Consider the following 18,667-nt stretch of genomic DNA (forward strand, 5'->3'; position numbering starts at 1 on the left):
AGCTCTCTTCTGCATTAGAAAATTAAGAGAATGTTCTTCAATCCTGCATGTCCAGGAGCTGACAGAGTAATTTTATCAGACTCTGTATCTCTTACGTTGCTTGGATTATAACTCAGTATTTCCTAAATGCCGCTGAAAAGCTTCAAGGAAGGTTTTACCCGTTCTTCCATGACAACAGTCTGGGAAATACTGGGGATCTGTATGTTTGAACTGGTGGGCATTGCCATAGGAGTGGGGAGGGCATGCTAGCATTTCGCCTGAAGCATCTTCTGCCCACTATGCACAGTTGCATCATTAAGAGTTAAGAATCCCTCTTAGATCACTTCATACCGCTAATATATGTGGCTTAGAGCCTGCAATATAATATTTATGTAGCTTCCAAATGAGACTGGGGAGGATTTCCTGTGATTCAAGATGGTAGTCTGAATGATGGGTGTTGGATTTTTTTTTTTTTTTAAGAAATCCTTGTTTGTCCCCTCGGATTTTCACACTTTTCAGCTGACGGCGCTGTATTTTACTCCTACTGTATAAAGCTGTCAGTGTATTCGTTATGTGTGTCTGTCTCTTGAAGACTCTGAGCAGATGATAAGAACAATCGCTAGAGGGGACGAAACACATTTGAATCAACATCTTCAGAGCAGAATTGCTCTCGGGTCTCCTGTTCCCGCGCCTACGCGGACCGTCCCCAACACTTCTTCTTATTGCGTGTTCTCTCACACTCTTGGTAGATTACACTGAATGTTTCATCTGTATATAAAAATTAAAAATTCAAACAAAAATCTGGCCCACATGAAGAACAGGCCCTTTGGGCATATGGTTCATTATGCATATTCGTTTAATTACTAAAACACTTGGGATGGCTTTCCTGCCCTTACTTTCAACTTGCAAAGTTGAATCTCTTCTGTTGCACAGAAAATGTAGCACGGGATTCTGAAGGAGGGAAAAAAGGCAAGGGGGGTGGAGAGAGAGCCTTTGAAGAAATTACTGGAATTCACCAAAAGGAAGTAGGATTCTCAGGATGAAGCCAGTGGAAATAAGGATTTCTCTCTCACGCCCCACTTCCCCCCAACTCTCTCTTTGGTCTCTTTCTCCCCGACTCCCCCCCCTCCATTTCTACCTTTGCCCCCGAAGGGCAGTTTTACTGTGGTTAGTTTATATAAATGCAAGCAGCGCGGGAACATTTAAGACTCAGGATTCGGGTTTCAAGTACATTCCCTCTGAGGGACTCAAGTGTCTGGATGAAGCTGGCTAAGTTTTATTGGTTAGAAGGGGAGTACTTTGAAAGTGTGCCTTTAATTGATTTTTCAGGGCAAACAGGTGGTGATGGTTTAGACATGTCGTAGCCTCTATGCCACTCCTAATTTGAGGCTGCACGTATAATAGCTTTATTAAAATATACAATCTCCTGGCTTTGCTTTTACCTGAACATCTGCCTCTTGGTTTTTAAAGGGCCTTTTAAAATATTTTCATTCTGTGCTTCAATGGATCACGTCCTAGAAAGGCTTGAGGAAGTCTTTATTTTCTACTCATGGCATCAGACATTATTTTTGGTCTGAAATGAAAGACATTAAAATTCAAGCAGCGTCTTTAAATAGGATCATTGTAGTTTTAGGGATTTTTGTTGTTGTTATAGTGGTTTTGGGCACGTTTGTTTACAGGACGCAACAGATTTTGAACAGAACAGGCCAAAAACTGAATTTGTCAATCCTGGGTTTTGATTTGAACTTTTATTTTGGTGAGCAAAAGATGGTTTGAGTGAGCAACTGTGCATGGGTGTATATGAGTGTGTGTGCGTGTGCGTGTGCATGTGTGTGTGTGTATACATACTTAAAGACCCTATTCTGGGTTTCTTCCTGCTTTGTAGTGATGTCTCAGTGTTACAGGAAAACTTTTCAGATTCCACCTGATCAAAACAAGTTCAGGACTACTAAAAGCATATTTAAGGAAAGGAGGATCCAAAACTTGATATCATGTTTGTTTTTAGGAGCAAGTATGTGTGTCCGTAGTACAAGCAGTTCTCTTTTTGATGAAGAGAATAGATAGTTTATCTGAGTAATGGGAGACCATCTAAGGCATTCTCGACAAGATTCCTAACGGAATTGCACTTTGCTATAAATAGCATCACTGTCTCATCACTGTTGAAGGGTTCCTGAATTAAAGCACCTTAGTCTGTTTTAAGCACATTGAATATGTACAGAGCTTTTTCAGGCTTAATGTGAAAGGATTGCAAGCCTACTTCTTTTAGTGCCAGAAATAAAGCTACAAGCAGGGTAACTTAATACAGTGAACTGCTTGACTTGATCACTGCACTAATGCTAATTAGATACACTTGCTTTATTACCCAGAGCAATTTCTTCTGTATTCATTCTGATCTAATCTTTCTATGAACATGAAGGAGTCAGTCGTAAGTGCGAAGTTTAAGCTTTTAGTCACAACTGAGCCTGATGTTCATGTGACCAAAGTCAGAGAACACTTCTAGAGAATGCTTTGTCCCCATGGAGTACAATTTGAGCCCCATCGGATTTCTACCACGGAGGGTGCCGCCATGCCAATGGTTATGCAACTGAAATGAGTGAGATACTTATCTGTACTTTTATTTTTTTTAATGTTTTTAATTTCTTTTTGAGAGTCAGAGAGAGAGAGCGTGAGCAGGGGAGGATCAGAGAGAGAGGGAGATATAGAATCCAAAGACAGTCTCCAGGCTCTAAGCTAGCTGTCAGCACAGAGCCCGACATGGGGCTCAAACCCAAGAACCATGAGATCATGATCTGAGCCGACGCTCAGAGAGCCTACTCGTCCTGAGTAGGACGCTTAACCGACTGAGCACCCAGGCGCCCCTTATCTGTACATTTAGTGGGATATTTCCTTGACCCCTTCCAGAGACCCAGTTTTATGAGGAATAAATAAATGTGTGAGGATTTGTCCTCCCTTCCTTCAATCAGAGCAGAGAATTTGCTGATGGCTTTGAAAGGTACATTTACCAAAATCAGACACTCTCCGGCTCAATTACCAGTTTCTGCTAAAATGCACGATGAGACTTTTATTGTCTGGTTGTAGACCTGAGATGATAATCATTCCAGGAGATAAAAGCTGAGAGTTGACGCCCATTAGTTGCTTTCTTTCATTTAGCTCCATGGTTTTCTACTTTGTGAACTGGTTATTCTACTTTTATGAGTGATGTGGGGACTACTTTTTATTTTATTTTATTTTATTTTATATTTTATTATTGTATTGTATTGTATTATTTTAATTTTGAGAGAGAGAATGAGCGGGGGAGAGGCAGAGAGAGGGAGAATCCCAAGAAGGCTCTGTGCTGTCAGTTCAGAACCTGATGAGAGGCTCGAGCTCACAAACCCTGAGATCATGACCTGAACTAAAATCAAGAGCCAGATGCTTAACCAGCTGAGCCACCCAGGCTTCCCAGATGGGGGCTTTTATTGGGCCGGAGGCGATCATTTGACTTTGTCTCATTTATATAATGTTGTCAAGAAATAGAAAGTATACAGTGGCCTCTAGCCTGATACAAACATGAAAGTGATGGGATTTTAATAAATGCTTCATATTTAAAGGAGAGAAAAAATTATGCGTTTAGTAAGTATTTAGTACATATAAGTGCAGGTTAGAAGCATTATTTTCTGTTTTTAGAAAAGTTCCAAAGTACATTCAGAAGGGGAAAATAAGTTAACAGAACCTGCATACTAGAAGAATACAGTGCAAAAGTCCTCAGTTTATACTTATTTTAGGATTATACAGACTTAGGTATAGACTTCTTCTAAAATCAGAATGGAATTAACTATATCTGTAGAAATGTTCACATGTTCATTTTACATAGAAAAGTGTTATTATGAATTTGGAAGTTTGAAAAATATGTAAATTGTTGGGTCATGGAGTATAATAAAAGTGGGATACACATAATTCAGGTGTCTTTCCACAAAAGTACTAGGAGCACACAAAACTAGACCTAGTTGGTGCAGTTTGGTCTTTAAGGGATAAGGTAAGAGGCCTGGTGTGACTCCCGCCCACCCTCCCAGTGAAATGACCAGACCATTCTATGTCATGTAGAAATAGTAGAAAGCAATGCTGAATGAATACCAGAAAGGGCATATTTTTGGTGCTCAAGAGAATAGATGGTTAATGAGTGTTGATTCAGTAAACTTTCTCTATGTATATGGCTACCAGACCATGATGTAGAGGCGCAGGTGAGATAGGAAGTTTTTATTGGAGGGCAAGGGAGAAAAGTGAGGGGCAGGGCAGGGAAGGGCCTTTCAGTTCTGGGCCCGATCCAAGGTGATGTTTGACAAAGCCTTTCTTCCATGTTGGGTGCCTCTGTTTCCCTTACTTTTGTAGGTAGAGATTGGGCCAGGAGGAACACACTCCTTTCTAGACCCTGGCTCCTGCCAAAGGTGTAGAATTTGCTTTCTGGTCAGTCTAGACAGCCCTTCCCAGTTTCCCTAAGAAATCCTTTCACATTATACTACTTTATTAGTTTTCTGTTGCTTGTCTGCAAATTGCTATACAGGTAAGTGGCTTTAGACAGCATGGATTTATTATCTTACGATTCTGGAGGACAGAAATCTACCATAGACTCAGTGGATCTAAAATCAAGATGTTAGAAGGGCTGTGTTCTACTCTGGTGGCTCTAGGGGAGAATGTATTTCCTTTCCTTTTCCAACTGATGGAGGTTGTCCAAGTTCCCTGGCTCATGGTCCCCTCCTCCATCTGCACATTCCAGCAAAGGCACATTGTTGAGTCTTCACATGACATCACTCTGACCTTGCTTTGCCCTCACATCTTTTCCTGACTTTCTTCTTCTGTCTCTCTCTGCCTTCCACTTTGAAGGAATGACCCTTTGGATTACATTGGATTCCACCAGGTAATCTTTGATGACCTCCCAATGTGAACGGTAGATAATTAGCCACCTTAACTCCATCTGTAACCTTAGTTCCCCTTTGAGCTGTCTCATAGTCACAGGTTCTGGGGAACAGGACATGGACATGTGCGGGGTAACATTATTCTACCGACCACAGCAAGGCCCTTCATTGCCTAGTTGTGGCATTTCGTTCATGTTGCTTTCCAATGAATAACAATTCATGAAGCAAGCCTTGACTTTTTGCATAGGAAGTAATTTAACGAGGCATTCATTTGGGAAGAGAGAAGAGCTCATGGACTGTGGAGATCTCAGTCAGGAGTGACTGGGAGAAATGCAATTACAAATATAGAAAAGTCACATGTTATCAGCAACTTGGAAAGATTTTCTGTATTTGGTTAGCTCATTTGGCTTTCCTCATGGTGCTGGCATATGGTGGAGGGCTTTATGTCTCAGAGGAAGCTTGTACCTGTTCACATAGTAGATCTTGGGTATGAGAACCCCAGCAAGGAGAGGACTAGCTGAGCTAATTTCTGAGGCCAACCAAAAGGGGCGAGGAGACCAGGAATGATTCAAAGGGTTGTCCAGGACTCAGAAGTAATTCCTGGTGAGTGGATGAGTATAACCGGGCATCAGATGCATAGTGTTTCCCCATGCGACTCCCCACAGTTTGTCAAAATCTAAAGCATATTTAAAAAACCTACAAAAGCCTATATTCTCTGTAAAACATCCCTAAGCATCCCAGACAAAAGTGATCTGGTTCTTTCTCCTGGGCTATTGTATTTCCCTCCTAAATATTTTTCTTCTGTTTCTCATTGCATTACCCCATTCCCATAATTAAGAGCACTTTGCTGCCAAAATTATCTAGTTAAATATCAGATCCTGTTCTCTTTGTGTTTAGTTTACAATCACATCTTCCATCTGTTACTGTGACCTGCAGGCCTTTCCACTAACTGACCCCCAGTTGGTACCCCAACCTTCTCTCCAGTCTCGTTTCTCTGTGATCCACCCCAAATAATAGTCTTGCCATCTTTAAGGATGTGAAGCCTTTCCATTTTTTTAAAAATATTTTTATTTATTTCTAGGAGAGAGAGAGAGACAGCGTGAGCAGGGGAGGGTCAGAGAGAGAGGGAGTCACAGACTGAAACAGGCTCCAGGTTCTGAGCTGGCAGCGCAGAGCCCGATGTAGGGCTCGAACCCATGAACTGCGAGATCATGACCTAAGCGAAAGTCGGACGCTTAACCGACTAAGCCACCCAGGCGCCCCTCCATTTTTTTTTTTTTTTTTACCTCTGTTGTAGGTGTTGTTTGCTCTTTCCTTCTCTTACTAAAGAGAAGTTAGTTTAAATGAAGCCCAGCCAATCTCTTTCATTGAGCAAACTCAAAGGAATAACTGAGTAAATATCTTCTCTTCGAACCATTGAATGGCCTGAGTGCTTTTCGGTAGAAATAACTAGTGACATTGAGACCAACAAACCTTATTTTCCAAGTGGTTTTCTTCATGGTTTTATTACTGTCCTTTGATCTGGGTTTGGTCATTCATCTGCTTTAAGAATCATGGCGGTGATGATGACCCCTCCCTCCTATCACTGCGTTGAGTCCTCCCAACAATGCTTAAGGAAGATATTACTGTTCTCATTTTACAGATGGAAAAAGGTTATGTAATATTTCCAAGAGCTGCGAGTATCCACTGTGAGGATAGAGAGAACCATGATTTAGATCCAGTCAAAATGAATATGTCCTAAGCACCATTAAATATATGCTTCATGTTAAAAAATGTAAGGTCCTCAGAACTGTAGGAGATTACACTACAGGAAAAAGTATACAATAGTAGTTAAGAGCACTTGGCTCCATAGTCAAACTCACTACAAATCAAATTGTTAATCATTTTATTTTCTCATTTAAAATGTTCTTTAAGGAGCGCCTGGGTGGCTCAGTTGGTTAGGCATCCGACTTCAGCTCAGGTCATGATCTCAGGGTCCGTGGGTTTGAGCCCTGTGTTGGGCTCTGTGCTGACAGCTAGCTCAGAGCCTGGAGCCTGCTTCAGATTCTGTGTCTCCCTCTCTCTCTGACTCTCCCCTGCTCACTCTGTCTCTCACTCTCTCAGAAATAAATAAAAACATTAAAAAAATTAAAATGTTCTTTTGATGGCTATGCAGTCATATATAATGATGTGCTCTGATATTTTTATTTACAACCATATGTGAATAAGACATGATGAGAAACTCCAGTTTAGGTGTGTGTGTGTTTGTGTGTGTGTGTGTGTGTGTGTACGCACACGCATGAAGAAACAGTTTATACCAGTAGCTGCTGGATGATAGAAACTGTCTTTTTTTTTTTTTTTTTTTTTAAGTAGCAGTAAGTGCCCGATACATAAAAAACGCTCCACGGAGGTTGGTTGAATGGATGTTTGAATTGATTAATCAGTTCATCAGTTTTAACTGATTCGGAACCCATGGTATATTTGACTGTCTTGACTTTCTGGGCATTGATGTAGAATGGAAATCAACCTTTAACCAGAACTTTCTCCTGCTCACCCTTTTCAAGCCACACACAGATGTTCACACCGTAGGGGTGGGGGGAGGGATGTTGCACTGGGAGAATATTTGTAATTCATGTATCTGGAGTATCTCAGGTTCTGTCCTCTTGCATTTGTAGAAAGCCATCATTTGGATATTGATTTACGGCTTCCTGGTCTACCCTCCAGACCACTACAAGCAGCCTTATGTTGTGACATCATCCAAGTGCATTGTTGGGTAACAGGTTGTTGAAATGCAAAGGATACAGTTAGACTTTTAATGCTCATTATGACTCTAGTTTCAATGCAATAGATCTTTGAGTATCTATTATGTGTAAGACACCATCCTATGTTTTATATATAATTTATATAAATTATATATGCTTTAGGATTTCAAAGAGTAAAACTTGAACAAAATGACCAATGTGCCAGGCAAATGTATTTTGAGCCAATTATAAGGTATTATGAAACACCAAGTAACATAATGGCTTATCCCAATCAGGGTACCAGTGAGAAAGAGAGAGAGAGAAAAAAGAATATTCCTAGGGGCACCTAGATTAAGAGGCACTGAGAAAGAAAACATAGGCAGTTTTTAAGAAAGCTGAGTTTTTGTGTGCCTGGAATTTAGAAAATATGGTAGGGAAGAATCAGTAAAAAGAACATACGTAAGTTTGAGCCATATTTTGATTTTATCTCAAACTAAAACTCATACTAAGAGTTTTAGATTCTGTCCATATAGAGCAGGCAGACATAAAAAGCAAGAGTGCACCACAATGAGAACTAAGCTTTGGGTTATTACTTTGGCCTTGATGTACAAAGTTAGGAAATAGAGAAAAGTACTATGATAATATCTGAATTAGAAGTTTATTAGAGTAAAAATGTTTAATGTTCATTTATTTTTGAGAGAGAGACACAGCATGGGCACGGGAGGGGCAGAGAGGGAGAGAGACCCAGAATCCTAAACAGGCCCTGAGCTGTCTGTGCAGAGGCTGATGTGGGGCTTGAACCACAAACTGTGAGATCATGACCTGAGCTGAAATGGGACGCTTAAGCGACTGAGCCACCCAGGCATCCCTCTCCTTTTCTTCTTTATTCTGCTCCCCCTCCCCCTGGACTTCTTTAGTTTCCAAATCAGGTCTTTGTCCATATCATTTGTAAACAAACAGGAGTGGCTACTTGGAAGTCCTCCATTGCATGGCTTTTGAAAGCATTCCGAGTTCAGTGCAAAATCATACCCATTGTGGCCAGCAGCATGTTACCTGCCATAAAAATTTAATATAAAATATAGTGTATAGATAAGGGAGTTTATAAAATTATGCACATGTGTGTACAAGTTAAAGAATAAAAATACTTGTGTGCCTATCGCCCAATTTGAAAATTAAAACTTCCCATTATTTTCAAAGCCCTTTTTTCGCCTCTGTGGTCGAATCCTTCGTCATTCCTCTTCCCCAGAAGTAACGATGATACTGAATGCTATGTCATTCACTCACTATCGACTGTAGTTTCGCCAATTTTGTGTCTGTCTCTGAACAATGCAATTCAGTTTTGTCTGTTTTTTGAAGAGTTTATAAAAGCAACCGCAATACTTTAATATCTTACTCTGTGGGTTGCAAATTCACTCAAAATAGTATTTTTGACGCTCATCCACATGGTTCATCTTCATTCTGCACGATATTTCACTTTACGAGTACATTATTTTATTTATCCATTCTATTTTAGATAGACATTGGATTGATTCCAGGTTTTTTTTTTTAATTTTTGTTTTTGGCTATTATGAAGAGTGTTCTTGAAAATATTGATACGTGTATCATCTTGGGGGGCTTGGTCAGGAGTTTAGCATCATGGCTCCTCATGTGTGGTGCCTGGCCATCAGTGTCAGCCTCACTTAGGAACTTTGTAGAAATGTAATTTCTCCAGCCCCACCCATCACCTTCAGGGATGAGATTCAGTAATCTTGTTTAAACCAGCCATTTGGCGTTTCTCATGCACACTAAAGTTTGAAACCCATTGTTCCCAAATTTATACCTAGGACTAGAGTTACTTGGTCACCTGAGCATTCTCTTTAGTTAATGCCAACCATTTCCCAAGTGATTGAACCATCAGGTATCAAATAAAAGCTAATAATTCCTCTGCATCTTGGAAAACTCTTGGGATTATCTGACCTTTTAAATTTTGTCCATCTGATGTATGAAGTGGTACTTTGGAGTGGTTTTAATTTGCATTACCTCATTACAAATATGATTCAGTGTTTGGGGGCCTTTGTGTGCCTCTGTTCTTTTATATGTAATCCCTATATTTTTATTGATTTGTAGAAGCATATTATTAATCTAGATAGAAATTCCCTGAGGTAGAAATATCTTCTCCAGGTCTGTGGCTTATTTTTTTCACTCTATGTTGACTTTGGTGAAAAAAAATTCTTACATTTCATGTCAGATTTATCAATAATTTCCCCTGTGGTTTGTGTATTTTGTGTCATTATTGAGGAATCATTCCTTATCTCACAGTCATAAAAATATTCTTTAAATCTCCAATGGCTTTGCTTTGTATAGTAGAAATTTTCAACTACTTTTGATTTGATTTCATCATTTTGTTTTGGCTGTCCGGCTAATCAATCTAGTACCAGTTCTTGAATCATCTACTTTTTCCCAGGAGCCTACAGTTTTTCACAAGATCATGGATCAGGTGGTGGTGACCCATTGAGTCTCTTGTCTATACCTGTATTAATGTGGAACAAATATTTGGCTTTAGTGTGGTTCCAGTTTGTTCTTCATTTTCAGGAATGACTTGGCTGTTCTTGGCTTTTTGCTCTTCCACATAAGAGTTGGAATTGGCGTGTTGTTTCCACAAAAACAGAGCAAGACAAAAACAATATTGAAAATGAGTCAGACTCAGAATTAGCGAGTTAACTCTCAAAATCAAGACATTGAAAAATTACAGCAAAATGAAGCCAAGTGAATTATAAATAAAAATGGGAACAAAATCACTGCGGTAGAGTACATGTGTGAAATAGAACAGAAAATAAAGTGAAAAGTTCCGTCTTCAGAAAACTAATAAAATTGACTATTCTGAGAGTTTTCAATGGACAGAGTAAAGGCACAAGTATCAGGCATTAAAAGGGGAAATAATCCAGATATGGCAGAGATTGAATATAAAAGGATATTATGAAAGCTTATGCTTAACATGTTGAAAATATATTAAATGGATAAAACTTGTAGAAAGGTGTATCAAAGTGAGTGAGAAAGTATGGGAGAAAGTGACTGAGAAAGTTAATGGCCCTAAACCCATTATATAATTGAATCAATAATTTAGTATGTTTCCAGAAAACAACACATAAGGCCCACATTATGTTAGAGGTAAATTTTACCAAACATTCAAGGAACATATAAAACCTATCTTGTATAAATTCTTTCTAGTTCTCTTCTGGCTATTTTTTTTTTTTTTTTTTTTTTAGTCAGTTGTCAGTTTAATTATTGCCCGTTGAGAGGAAATGCTTTCCTTTTTCTTCTTTCTTCCCTCCCCAGTGTCTGCCTTTCAAACTTTATTTTGATCATTAGTTATGTGCCTACATGTGGTTTTCTTTCTTTTCATCATATTTGAGTTTCTTTAAATCTGTAACTTCACATCTTTTGTAAACTTGGGGAAATTCTCATCCAGTATCATTCATAGCCTTTTGTCTATTCTCTTTCCTCTGTCCTCCTGGATTCCAAATTTTTTATGTGTAAATCAAACTTTTCTCAGTGTGCCACGTAGCTTTTTTTGGTTTTATTTTCTTAACGTATTTATCTCTGCATAAGGTATAGATATTTTTACACCAATACACCAAGTCATGAAATCTTCTCTTTTCTATTGTGCTATTCAATTATTTAGTGAGCTCTTCATTTCACACACTGCTTTTAAAAAAAGAAATTCTAGCTTTCCATTAGATCCTATTTTAGATACTTCTGTTCTCTGCCAATATTCTTCATGTTTTTATCCATTTTCTTATTTTTTTAATTCTTTTTTTAATGTTTTACTCATTTCTGAGAGAGAGAGAGAGAGCGTGAGCAGGGGAGGGTCAGAGAGAGAGGGAGACACAGAATCTGAAGCAGGTTCCAGGCTCTGAGCTAGCCATCAGCACAGAGCCCAATGCAGGGCTCAAACCCACAAACCGTGAGATCATGACCTGAGCCTAAGTCGGACGCCTAACCAACGGAGCCACCCAGGTGCTCCTCTCCATTTTCATATAATATTAACCATAACTGCTTGAAAGTTCACATCTGGTGACTCTAACATCAAAATCATCTATTTGCTCTGGTAGTCTGTTTTTCTCTTGATTGTTGGTCATTCTGTTTTATCCTAACCAAGACTAGGTATTTTTAATTAAATGCTGGATAAGATTTATTAAAATATCATAGGGGATATGGACTGTGTTATCTTCCTGCAGAGAGGATAGAGAGGAGGTGGGAAGAGTGTAACAAGTCCCTCTGATACAGTCAAGGCTGAAACGATCCAAGGAAGGATTTCAAACGTTGTGAGGATTTGTCTATTTGTAGTTTACCCTTATATTTAGCGCATAGCCCTTCAGGTGTCTTCCTCAAAGCACGTAGAGTTTGCTTGAGCCTTTCTTTTTTACTACTCCTTTACCTCCTGTCTTCGTCTCCCAAGTCTATGAGATTGCCAGAAACTTTTAGTTCTCACTTTCTGCTTGGTCTTTACCTTTCACCCTAAGCATGCATGGTCTTGGGAAATAGTTTCTCAGGAGAAATGCATAGAGAATGTTGGACTTGGTCCTTTCCTATTATCTCTCAGGTCTTAGCTCTCATAGTTTCTATGCGCCCCAATTTTTAGCTCCCTAGCTTATTATAATAGAAACAAACTCTAAGCTGCTACGCTGTGCCCCATCACCATGTTGTCCCACGTAGTGAATTGGTCCCACATTGTGAACTGGCGAAAGAAAACAAAGAAAAATCCCTGAAGGAGATAGAGAACAGCAAACTGAGGTTCACCTCACTGCATCTGTCTTCAATTTGTTTTTTAAGTTTTAAAATTCATTTTGAGAGGAGGGGGAGGGGCAGAGAGAGGGAGTGAGAGAACCCCAAGCAGGCTCCTTGCTGTCCGCACAGAGCCCAACACGGGGCTCGATCCCATGAACGTGAGACCGTGACCTGAGCCCAGATCAAGAGATGGATGCGCAACCACCTGAGCCACCCAGGCTTTTTGTTTGTTTCTGTGTGGGTTTTGTGTTTTGTAGGGAGACTGAGGTGCAAAGCTTCAGCTTCGTACCAAAGAGCTGAAGTTTATGTTTCTACTTAACATACAGGCTTAACACAAGAGCGTCTTAGAATTCTTTAAGTCAAGCCATCCCTCCCCCAATTTACGGGTTTTACTGACCCCTATTTTAGTGCTAGATTGCCTCATTACACACAAATTAGCATGTTTGTTTGTTTGTTTTGTAAGTCCAAGTTCATGTAGATTCATGTGCACATTTATCATTGCTTTGGAGCACATCCGTTCTTGCATTCAGTCTTTAGAAGACAGTTTTCCATCTCTTTGAAATTAAAAAAACATTTTTAATGTTTATTTATTTTTGAGAGGCAGAGAGAAAGAGAGAGCATGAGCAGTGAAGGGGCAGAAAGAAAGAGAGGGAGACACAGAATCCAAAGCAGGCTCCAGGCTGTGAGCCATCAGTACAGAGCCCAACGCAGGGTTCAAAGTCACGAACTGCGAGATCTTGACCTGAGCCAAAGTCGGACGCTTAACCATCAGAGCCACCCAGGTGCCTCTCTTTGAAATCTTTTTATGTGTACTTTCATGAGTGTCTTTTGGTGATAAGCACTGCTGGCTTTTGTATTTCTGAAAATGTCTTTGTTTTATGCTTAAGACCATTTGCTAGATACAATATTCTAAATGGAAAGGCTGAGATTGTATATATGTTAAGTTATTCTGTCTTCTTGCTTTCCTCGTGGCACTGAGATATAAAGTAACTCAAATAGCTTTTTTCGTTAAAACTGAGCCCTTTTTTCTCTTTAGCTGCTTTTAAGTGTTTCTGTCTTGTTCCCAGGTGTTTTTCAGTTCTGTGGCATTTTGTATGTATGTATTTATTTATTTAGAGCAAGAGAAAGGGAAGGAGAGAGAATGAGCAAGAAAGGGGGAGAGAGAGAGGGAGAGAGAAAATCTTAAGCTAAACTTGGAGCCTAACACGGAGCTCCTGTCTCGTGACTGTGAGATCGTGAGCTGAGCCAAAATCAGGAGGTGGACACGTAACCAACTGAGCACCTCCAGTATGTCATTTTTAGGCCTAAATTCTTTATTTATCCTGATATGGGTATTTCTTTGTTTACTTCCTATATGGGTATCTTTCAACAATTTTGGAAAATTCTCAGGCATTTTATCTTCTTTTACACTTCTTCCTCATTCTTTCATTAACCCTTTCCCCTGACTCTGAACATCTTCTCATTTCTATCATCCATATCTCTTCACTTCTCGCTATATCTGTATCTGTGTCTCTCTTGTCTACATTCTGAATAATTTCTTTGGAGTCATTTCTCAGTTCACTAATTCTCTCTTCAGCTGCCTCTCATCTGTTAATCACTCTACCCCTTGTGGTGAATTGGCATCCTTACTATTTTCTGCTGTTCCTCACCAATAATCCAACTGAGACTCCGTGGTCCACCTTTAAAATAATTTCCTTTCCTTCTCTACCTTCCTTATGCATCACCTTAGATAAGCACGGCTATAGAGAATGTAGTTAGTGCCTCTTGATGCATATATTGCATTCTGTAATGCATTCTTCTTTCCCCTCTTCTAAACAATAATGTCATCCTCAAGCTCTAATACCTCCTCCACATCCTCATTCAGATCATGACTGTGGTTGACAAAGGAGCACTTCTTCTGCTCACAGCTACTCCCTTAGAATAAACATCAGAGACCAAGTCCCTCAGGCCTGACTCCTGTGCCTTTCCAGTTCTTCACTTCTCTTTCTAGAGGTCTCACTTAAGCTTCTTCAGCCACAGAGATTCTTGCTATTCCTTGCACATACCAGTTGTACCCCCACTTTTGAACCTTTGTATCTACTATTCCTTCTGACCAGAAACACTCATCCGGATTTCCGTGCTTCCTCCAAGGACTTTGCTCATATGTTGACCTCTTGTCCAGGCCTTCCCTGACCACCCCCACTTATAATTGCACCCCCAGCCCTGTTGCCTGTTATTCCCTTCTTTCCATCCCTGTTTGTTGTGTTGGGGTTTTTTTTCCCACATAGCAGCTTTTATCGATATTTAATATACACTTTGCTTATTTGTTTTATGTGTCGCATCCTTAATCACCAAAAACAATGTAAGTTCTTTTAAGGCTATTTTGTTATCATTGATGTTATTGTTAGGAGTGGTGGTTGGTTTGTTGGTTTACTCTTGCGTTGAATCAGTGTGGTTTGGCTCTTTTCTGGCTGGAACCATGGAGGGGACAAAAGAGAAGTAAAAGAAGGCCCCTACTGGGCCAGAAACCCTTAAGGGAAAGCAAAAGGATTTCACAGAATTGAAGGTCAAGCATCTGGGAAAGAAATTTTCCCAAAAGAGGCTTTGAAAGGCAAGGAGGAAGCTTATCTATGAAAAAGCTAAGCATTGCCACCAATAATATAGGCAGAGGTACAGAACTAAGATTTGAATACCTAGTATGGCAAGAAGATCTGGAAGCTTCTGTGTACTTGCAGAACCCAAGTTGGCATTTGTCATCAGGATCAGAGATATCAATTGTGTGATCCCAAAGGTTCAGGAACTGTGGAATCATATATACTATGGGGGTACTCAAACCTGAAGTCGGTGAATGAATTGATCTACAAGCATGGTTATGGCAAAATCAATAAGAGTCAAATTTCCCTGACAGATAACACGTTGATTGCTTGATCAGTTGGTAAATATGGCATCATCTACATGGAGGATCTGATTCACATGATCTGTACTGTTGGAAAATATTTCAAGAAGCCAACAGCTTCTTACAGACCCTTAAATTATCATCTCCATGAGGGGGAATGAAGAAAAAGTTCACCCACTGGGTACAAGGTAGAGATGCTGGCATCAGGGATGATCAGATCAACAGGCTTCTTAGAAGGATGAACTAAGATATCTCCCCTGATTATTTGTGTAATCTGGTCAGTGAATACACAACTACTTTCAAACTGAGAAAAAAAAAAGTTAAATCAACATGGTTCACAGTAAGTGTTCAACAAGTGTTTCATGAAGGGAAAATGAACAGTGAGCTTATACATGAAGTAAAGGGGTACCAGGAAGATGGGGTTACTGTATAGTGTTCTGGGATGGGTTGAAGAGGAAACACTTCAGAGGGGAGAAAATACTCAAGGAGTAGCTTTCAGAATGACAGAAGGGTATGCCTGAAAGTGAAATCCTGAACACTACTGCTTGCCCTGGAGTCTGCAAATAGTGTACCTTGAATGGAAATCTCGAATTTGTGGTGGATATTGGCTTATGGTTTACAGTCAAGTATGAGCCAGTTCAAGGAAGGTCTTAAATATTAAACTATGATGTCTAAGTGTCATAATGTAGGCCAGGAAGCTATAGACAATTTTAATCAGGTGAATGGACATAGGAAGACCTAGAGGCATTTTCTCATATATACTATTGTTTTACTTTATTATAGTGGCACGTATGACACTGTTTTCTCTTTTAACAACAATAAAGGTGTTTGCACTTTCTTAAGAAGGAACTGCCTACTGATTTGTTAGAGCAGTGAATGTGTACTTGGTCAAATTAAAAATAGATTCTTCTATTATTTTCCTGTTGTTTCATTTAACCTTGGAGTTCTTCGGAACAGAAGTAGCATAGCTTTGTCTCATCTTTACTCAGTACCTTTATTCTAGAATAATGGGTATGGGAGTCTCCTCCCCGGATTATTCCCTGTGCTTGGAAGATGGTTATTCATAAAGGCTGTATGATTATTTCAATAGACACTGTTTTTACAGGTCTAGATTGAATTTTTATTTTAACAAATGAACCCAGTTTCACAATAGTGAAAACAAAAGTGGGAATGATGTGTATATGTATTTTTTATTTTTTTTAATTGTTTTAGTCATAAGGTAAGGACCACTCCAGTGATTTTCACTGGAAGCTAATCCCCTCTTCAGTATTTTGCAGATAAAACACCTTCCAACTCCCTTGAGTATTGGAAGATGTTGAACTTTGAAACAGTAGTCCCTTAACCAAAAGAAATCAACTTGCTCTTCCTTTATGCTTCTTGGGCTATTGCTTCTCAGTATGGTTTTAACTCAGTGTCTAGTAAGTTTGGAGTTTGGGATAAAGATATTTAATGGTCAGCGGATTCTTTGATTGCTTAATTATGTATAGGTCACTTCATAATGAAACCTGAGAAAACACAAGCCCGATGTGTTCTTCAAAACTTTTTGTGATGTAAAATAACATCCTTCTCATGTCATTAGGTCAAATAATACCTGGGAGAGTTGTTCAAGTGTCTGTGGCAGTTCCTGTGATTAAGTTCTTCAATCCCAGCTGACAGTGGCATCACAGACTCCCTCTAACATACTTCTATCTTTAACATTATCCATAGAAAAACACAAAGTTGCTTAATGCATCACTTTTTTTCTCACCTGAGATTTAGCATGTATATATTTTTAATCTCTTTTTATAAAAACCAATTTGGGGAGCAAAAAGCAAAATGATATTTGTAGCCAAACGTTGAAGGCACTTTCTTAAGGTTGCTTTTTGGGGGAAGGTAAGACAGGGTCTCCTTAGCGTCCCCATCATGGAATGTAGGGAGGAAGCCCACATGATAGAGTACCAAGCTTTCTTGGGCTCAGAGAAGCAGAGCGTCACATACCGGTTCTGACATTTTGTAGGTGTGTTAATTCTGAGTAGTGTTCTATGGGATGGATATATCACATTTACTTGTTGGCGGACATTGGGCCATTGACAGTTTTGTTGTTGCTTGGAATAAAGCTGCTGTGCTCTGAATATTTGTGAACAAGACTTTGTGGGACATACGTTAAATGTTATATGTTAAATGTCTACATTTAGGAGTAGAATTATAATAGGTGTGTGCTCAAGTGTTTGAGAAACTTCCAGGTGGTTTTCCAAATCAGTTGTATCATTTTTATATCCGTTCCAGGCATGTTTGAGACATAGAATTATCCCCTATTCTGTCAATGCTCTCTTTCTTTAATTTTTTTTTTAATGTTTATTTACTTTTTGAGAGAGAGAAACAGACAGACAGAGACAGAGGTGTGAGTGGGGGAGCAAAAGAGAGAGGGAGACACAATCCGAAGCAGGCTCCAGGCTCTGAGCTGTCAGCACACAGCCCAACGTGGGGCTCAAATTCACAAACCACGAGATCATGACCTGATCTGAAGTCAAAAACTTAACTGACTGAGCCACACCGGGGCCCCAAGTTAACATTCTGGTCAGTGATTTCACTTGTAGCCTTTCTAATATATGCGTATAGCTGTTTTCTCACAGGGATCTTTATTTGCATTTACTTGATGGATAATCCTGTTGGATATCTTTTTATGTGCTTTTAGGTACTCACATACATTTCTGTGTGTGTGCACCTCCTGGTCAAATCTTTTGCTCATTTTTATTGGATTATCTTCTGATTAAGTTGAAAGAATTCTTCATATATATTCTGGATATAAGTTCTCTTTCAGTATATGTATTGGTAATACCATTCCCCTTTTTGTGACTTGTTTTTCCACGCCTTACTGTGTCTTTCAAAGAGCAAATGGCGATTACTTTCAAGAAAGTCCAGTTTTTCTTTTTTTTATACAAAGTTCTTTTTTTTCCTTTAGGTTTTTTTTTTTTTATGTCTATTTCTGAGAGAGACAGAGTGCGAGCAGGGGAGGGGCAGAACAAGAGAGGGAGACACAGAATCTGAAGCAAGTTCCAGACTCTGAACTGTCAGCACAGAGCCCGAAGGGAAGCTCCAACTCACGAGCTGCGAGATCATGACCTGAGCCCAAGTCAGACATTTAACTGGCTGAGCCACCCAGGCGCCCCAATTTTTTCTCTTGTTTACATTATTCTTTGCACTTCCTGTACTCGAAGAACATCTTTGTCACCCAAGATGGCAAAGGTTTTTCCTCACATGTTTTTTTAGGAGCTTTAAAGTTTGACTATTTATATTTAATTATTATAATCCATTTAGAGTTATTTCTTATATATGGTAGGTGGTAAGGGTTAGTGACTTTTTTCCCGATGTCATTTGTCGAAAAGACTTCTTTCTTCCATAGAGTTACCTTGGCAACTTTCTTTCTTTTTTTTTTTTTTTTTTTTTTTTTTTTT

The 18,667-nt window shown here is 39.4% G+C and overlaps 1 protein-coding gene and 1 pseudogene across 4 annotated transcripts in view; both read left to right on the forward strand.

Annotated features, from left to right (window-relative positions):
• Nucleotides 1–18,667, forward strand: part of MCTP2 (multiple C2 and transmembrane domain containing 2) — a 250,521-nt gene that overhangs the window by 180,659 nt on the left and 51,195 nt on the right. The gene's annotated exons all lie outside the window — the stretch shown is intronic.
• LOC120220400 lies at nucleotides 14,817–15,480 on the forward strand (annotated as a pseudogene).

Source organism: Hyaena hyaena, unplaced genomic scaffold (assembly GCF_003009895.1).
Source record: "Hyaena hyaena isolate Hyena2069 unplaced genomic scaffold, ASM300989v1 scaffold_696, whole genome shotgun sequence".
NCBI lineage: Eukaryota > Metazoa > Chordata > Mammalia > Carnivora > Hyaenidae > Hyaena > Hyaena hyaena.